Below are 6,398 nucleotides of genomic sequence, written 5' to 3'. Positions count from 1 at the left end.
AAAGCTTGTTTTTCTAGGAAAAGGAAAATCTCCATGTCAACAACTGCTTCCGTAGCATAGTGGTAGTGCGTTCGCTTCGTAAGCGAAAGGTCGCGAGTTCGATCCTCGCCGGGAGCTTTAATGCATTTTGCTCCTTTTTTAATCACACTAGCTGAGCGGTGCCAACTGGGCAACTGGCTCAATTGATAAGTTATTCAGTTCAGTTCAGCACTTCAGCATTTATCAAATGGATTATAATATTTTTATTAATTAAAACTGTGTTCATCCAAATGCTTGTTAGATCAGTTTAACAAGTCTGGGTGATTGCATTATTGCAAAAATAAACTACAGATAAATGACTAAACCTTCATTTTTTTATGTTAATAACAACTTAAAACTTCAATTTTGATAATATAACTTTAATAAAAATGACAGTAAAATAGGAAATTATTCATGTATTAATAATTCAAGTGATTTTAATTAAAAGTATTTTATACTTTATCTATTAAGCTTACCCTTTTAAACATAAAATATAATAAAAATTACAGGAGAACTAGTAAACCTTTTATATAGTATTAACTCAATAATCGGTTTTTGTCTTAATTGATTTAAAACATACAAGAACAAGCACTTACCCAATTATTAATCAAAACAAAATCACAGACCCAAAAATGCAATAATTGATTTGATCGATTTAGTTGGATAGGGTAGAACTGACCCATTGACAGCCCTAAGTCTAGATACGTCCTACTTAAGATTTAAGAGATCGAATATACCAAAAACCAGATAGGTCCTACTTATGGCCTGAATCAGGTCCATAAGATCTCTTCACTTGTAGTTGTTTCTTAATTCAGATTAAAAAGTTAGCTCATATTTTTAAAATAGCAAATTAATTTTAGTTTAGCTTCCTAAGTCAAATAAAAAACCTAACACAAAGGCTGTCAAAAATGTTTTATTGGGTTAGATCCAATTCTTAGATAAAATGGTTTGTTTAATTACAAATCAAACCTAATTTAATCTGCTAAATCATATAAAAATACCCAATATAAATGCATTTCGAGGCATTTTTGGGGGTTTTAAGACAGCTTTGGCCCCCTTCAAGGGCAAGGTGTTATATGCCAGACATACACATAGGTTTTAATATTGTTTCTACCTAAAACGTTTGTATTGCTAAACTCAAAATGTTTGAAATAATTTGTATTGCTAATTTTATCCAATTCTTAGATAAAATGGTTTTAAGACATAAACAATAATTTGTATTGCTAAACTCAAAATGTTTGAAATAGAAACAGCAATGGTACCAAATATACAACCCTATTTAAAGGTTAATGGAGTTAGCGACAGCCAACAGGGCACATGCAATAGTACCAAATTTGTCCTCATGATGGATTATGCTTGATTAATTTTCTTGTTTTGTAAAGTTGTTTTAAGGCTCCGTTTGCTTTTTGGTAAGTTATTTATCAGGGTAAGTGCATTACCCATGTTCTTTTATTTCCCATGTAAATAATCCAATGACCATTTTAGCCATAAAATTTTATTATTAAAATGGGACATTTTTGTCTCATCCAAGTGTTTGCAACTTTCTCTCAAGTGGAAAATTTAGCCCTGTTTGGCATCGTTCCTACCTATTTCTCTTCTTAGAGAAATTCCTGCTCCAAAACAAGAATCATGTTTCTTATTTATTCCTAAAAAATAACTTACTTGTTTGGCAAATTGTTCTTAAAGAACATATTTCCGTTCTATAAAAATAGAAATGGTGTTTAGATAGCCATACTATTTTTCTTATTATTAATTCTTCATATCAATATAGATACAAAAATCATAATAAATAGTTACTAATTTATTAGGCACTTCTCTTTTAAATTCAACAAATTTAAACTAGATGATGCAATTGCTCAATAACATAGAGCTGAAACACTTCTTATAAAAGAGTAACATCCAATGAACAATAGAATGATAAAACTTGGGACTCTTCTTAGGATCTTAATTTCTACAATATAGGAAAACTAAAACATTAAATTCCAAGATTCAATTGTAGAAAACGTGGATATTATCTACCAAATAGGGGAGGGAGAGGATTAATACTAATCCCTATTCCAAAATCATGAATGGAACCAGTATTTCTAGATTACTACTTTAGGGAACAAATTAAAATGAAAAATTTTCTCTTTTGGATCAGGAATGGAAGCGAACTAAAATGAAAAATTACAATATATTCAAGTCATTAGATTTTTTTATTTCAGCAAAACATAGGGTTTATCTTTTGGAAAGGGGATTGGCTAAGAGAGTTGAACTTAAGAAGTTCTACCTTTTTCCAGTGCGTTGGTTGCTATTTTCAGGCTGAACTCTGGTTTAAACTCTTCAAATGGCAACGGTTCATGAAGACAGTGAATCCACAAGCAAAGAAGAAGAAAGTTATGGCCAACTACTCTTTCTTGGTTGATGGACTGTGCGACAGTGGGATGAGGAAGTAAAGAGATAACTGACAATGGCTTGTTGTGCCCAACGTTTCTTTTATTTGAGCAAAATTATATTAACACCCCTCTTTACATGTGAGAAATACCCACATGTGTTAATTTTTTAAGTTGACGTTGTGGGAACAAGCAGTTCTGCAGGACGTGTTGGAGTGATAGTTTTGTTACTAAGGCTCCGCTTGGTTTGTAGTAAGGCTGCAACTTGGGTCGGATTAGTCCGAACCTAACCTGAAATGAGTTGGGTCGGGTTGATGCTCGAGTTAGGGTTAGGGTTGAAATTTATGAACCTGATTTACTTTGGGTTGGGTTAGGGTTACCCTTGGGCAACCCGACCCAACCCAAACCCGACTCTATAGTACATATCATATATAAATATATGTTATATACATGATCATCCATTGATTTTTTTTTAGATGCATGATAGTTGTATAGCCACTACCACATATTATCATTTATTTCATTTAAGATAATCACTTCACTTAATACTAATTGGAAATACTAAAACCTTGATAACATATTTTATGTTTTTTGAATATTTAATTCTTTATTTCTTCTCTGTTGTTTGCTGCCCATAAAAGATCTATTATAAGTCATCATAATAAACTATAGTCATTTCAAACACTTTTTGTCTGAATTTTGTATTTAAAGAACTAATAAAAACATCAACAAACAAATACTAATAAAACATAGGATTAATATATGTAATGAAAGTTGAGTTAAGATCTAAGATTAAGAAGTTCTATAAGATTTTTAGGGATGAGAAGAAGGTAGGGTTGGGCCCAATCCGAAGTTGACTTTGGGTTGGGTTAGGGTTGAAGGAATTTAGTTAGGGTTAATGTTAGGGTTGGGTAGGTCAGGTTGAAGGTCAGGTTGGGTTAGGGTTAGGGTTGGCCTCAACCCGACCTAACCCAGCCCGACTTGCAGCCCTAGTTTGTAAGAAGATTTGGGTGGGATGGGAAAAGATGGGATGGAAAAGTGTAAAAATTTAACTTTTCATTGTTTGGTTTTATATGGGAAAATAGTAGGAAAATTATCATCACAAAACAAAGTTCTACCATGGCAGAAAACCTCCGATCTGTGCTTGCGTTGATCTAGGTTCTACCATGGCGGAAACATCTTCAATGGTGGTGGCAGCAAAAGGTAGAAGGGCAAAGGAGATTACGCAATGGTGGTAGTGGTGATTACCAGCAGTGATGGTTGCGGAAGAAGGTAGAAGGGCAAACCCAACAGCGGTGGTGGCGGTGATTACCAATAGCGGTGGTAACCAGCAGCATGGTGTAGCAGCGATGGTGGTTACCAATAGTAGCGACAGTTACTAGAAGGGAAGGAGAAAGTGAAGGTGGTGGTGGCAGAAGGTAGAAGGGCAAACCCAACAGTAGTGGTGGCGGTGATTACCAGCAGCGATGATGCACCAGCTACAGGGCGGAGGATGAAGATGAAGAAACTTGAGTTTTCTCATGTTTTTCCACCAGGGTCGCACTGTTTTGGTGAGACCCCGATTGCACAATTTTGGGATCTCGCATCCTACTTTTTTCTCATCCCATCCCCCTATTTCCATTGAAACAAATGAGAGAAAAATGAATATTTTTGGAATATTCTCTTTTTCTCATCCCCATCCCACAAACCAAATTGAGCCTAAAAAAACACACTCCTACCAACTTGTTCTTGTTCCAAAACACGATATTTCTTGTGACAAAATGCATCTAAACGTATTTCTGATCCGTGAGAACATTTGGAACATAAGAAACGTTTCCATGGAACAATACCAAACATGGCCTTATTTACCCACCTGAGATATGGGTATCACTTACCCCGGTAAGTGTAAGCCATACAAAGGAAAATAAACTTTCCTTAGTCCCTACATAAATCTGAAAAAAGAATATAGGTTTCTTGGTCAATCCCATTAACCAACTTCCCCCCCTCTCAAAATCCACAAAATGAAAGCCCCCTAAATGTTTTTGCTAGAGCTGGGTTTGTATTTTTGTTGGTTCCTCCCTTTGGGTTGTCTATGCTTCGGATTAGGATAAAATGTAAAAGCCCTCCCCCAAGGTTTCACTTTAATGGAAACCTCCCTTGTAGTTTTGAAAAAAAAAACCTGCAATTACCTCTCTTTCATCATTGTCCCAGGTGAAAAACATTGGCCTAATTCATTAGTTTTTTAAAAATACTCATTTTACTCTTATGTATATCAATCCATATTAGTATTTACTAAAATATCCTAAAAGAACTTTTAACTAAAAAAAGTTCCATAGGTCAAATTGAAAAGAGTAAATTAATTTTACTCTATAAACCCTGTCAACTACAATAAAATTTTAAAGGGCAAATCTAACATTTTGAATTATGTAGAGAGATGCCCTGATTAGTAGTAAGGGCGATTTCATAAGTTCAAGATTTTGTTGTTGAGAGAATGACAGAATTGCGGGTTTTTTCAAAACTATAAGGGAGGTTTTTGTTAAAGTGAAATTTTAGGAAATATTTATAAGAATGTCATAAATTTCAGGGGAGGTTTTTATATTTTACCTTTTTTTAAAACCAATGGAATAAGTCAATAAAAGAATGTCAGCATAAGTTCTGCTAGAATATTGACAACAATGAAGAATCCAAGGTTCAAGATATCACAACATATTTACATGGATTTAGGGGTTGTCTTTATGTTTATACATTGGAAGTCCACCTAACATTCTCATTCTTAACACATCAACCTTAAAAAAAATTAAAAAGATTAAAATATTTCCCTTCAGAAATGCATGCAATGCCAAATTTTCATTTTGTATGTATCGATACTTTATACCAGACATGCATGCACGAATTCACCAATCACCATCTTATGGTTGTTTTTATAGCCTATATATGCTGATGTTAATGTGAACCACCTATAAAGATGAATCTTAGATGGAACTAGAACAAACCAAGGCATCTACATTTTGGGTTTTAGCCGACCTTTATGACCTACAACTTCAACCAACCTATGAATTTTGGAACTTTTGACTTGAAGGTGTCTTTGTTGATCAAAACATATTCTCAAGCCAAAAAAAAAAAAAAAATCTAAACTACGTTCCTTTTAGGGATGCAAACGGATCAGATCGGAGTTGAACTGGGGTATATTTAAATGCAATCCGAATTTATGTCGGGTCCAATTTAATCCAAAAACCAGATTGGATCTTATAGGACTCAATTTGAATTTGAATCCTATCGGTAAGTCAGATCTTCGAATCTGATCCGATTCGATTTGTTTTCTTTAAAAATTAATAAATTGTTAAAATAAAAATAAAATATATATACTAATTTAAATAAAATATAATTATTTTTAATTATTTTCATCATATATATACATATTTTTTTATAAATATATAATATATCGAATCAGATCTTCTCGAATCGGATAAGAAGGGATCCGAATCTGAACCAATCCAAAGATCCAAACATGGATGATCCGAATTCGACCAAATAGGATCGGATCTCGAATCTGACCCATTTGCACCCCTAGTTCTTTTATAGTTTATTCTACGGTTCTACCAAGTGGGAAGGTATGTGCATTGCATGTGATATCAAATGGTGGACGGAAAGGATAATAGCTCTGCTTTATGCAGATATTTTTTTTATGTTGCTCTCATGAAGTGGGGTATCCGCTTCCATACTGCAAAATGTGTAGAGAATGTACCACAAAAAGTACTTTTAATTAACTATATTTTTAAGGAATATATGCAATTTTAAAGTAAAAAACAAAAGCACTTTCTTAAGTAATCGTATGATGTTTATGTGTATGTGTTAATGTGTGTGTGCTAGCTAAGAATTATACAAACTAAGATACAAATATATTCATGGAGAAAAACGTTCAAAATAGCAATACTTTGTACCTTATACTTTTTATTATGTTTTTAGCTTTTTTTTCAAAATTTTAATTTTAGACTTATTTTTATATTGTTTAATCATTGAAAAAAACAA

At 33.3% G+C, this 6,398-nt stretch overlaps 1 non-coding gene across 1 annotated transcript; it reads left to right on the top strand.

The window, feature by feature from the left end:
• The first annotated feature begins 45 nt into the window (after nucleotides 1–45).
• Nucleotides 46–117, top strand: TRNAT-CGU (transfer RNA threonine (anticodon CGU)). Its single transcript has one exon. It is a non-coding gene; the product is annotated as a tRNA-Thr (tRNA).
• The last annotated feature ends 6,281 nt before the right edge of the window (nucleotides 118–6,398 follow it).

This window comes from Nelumbo nucifera, chromosome 4, assembly GCF_055504915.1.
Source record: "Nelumbo nucifera cultivar China Antique chromosome 4, China Antique-T2T, whole genome shotgun sequence".
In the NCBI taxonomy this organism is placed as follows: domain Eukaryota; kingdom Viridiplantae; phylum Streptophyta; class Magnoliopsida; order Proteales; family Nelumbonaceae; genus Nelumbo; species Nelumbo nucifera.
This window is presented reverse-complemented; position numbering and strand designations above follow the sequence as displayed.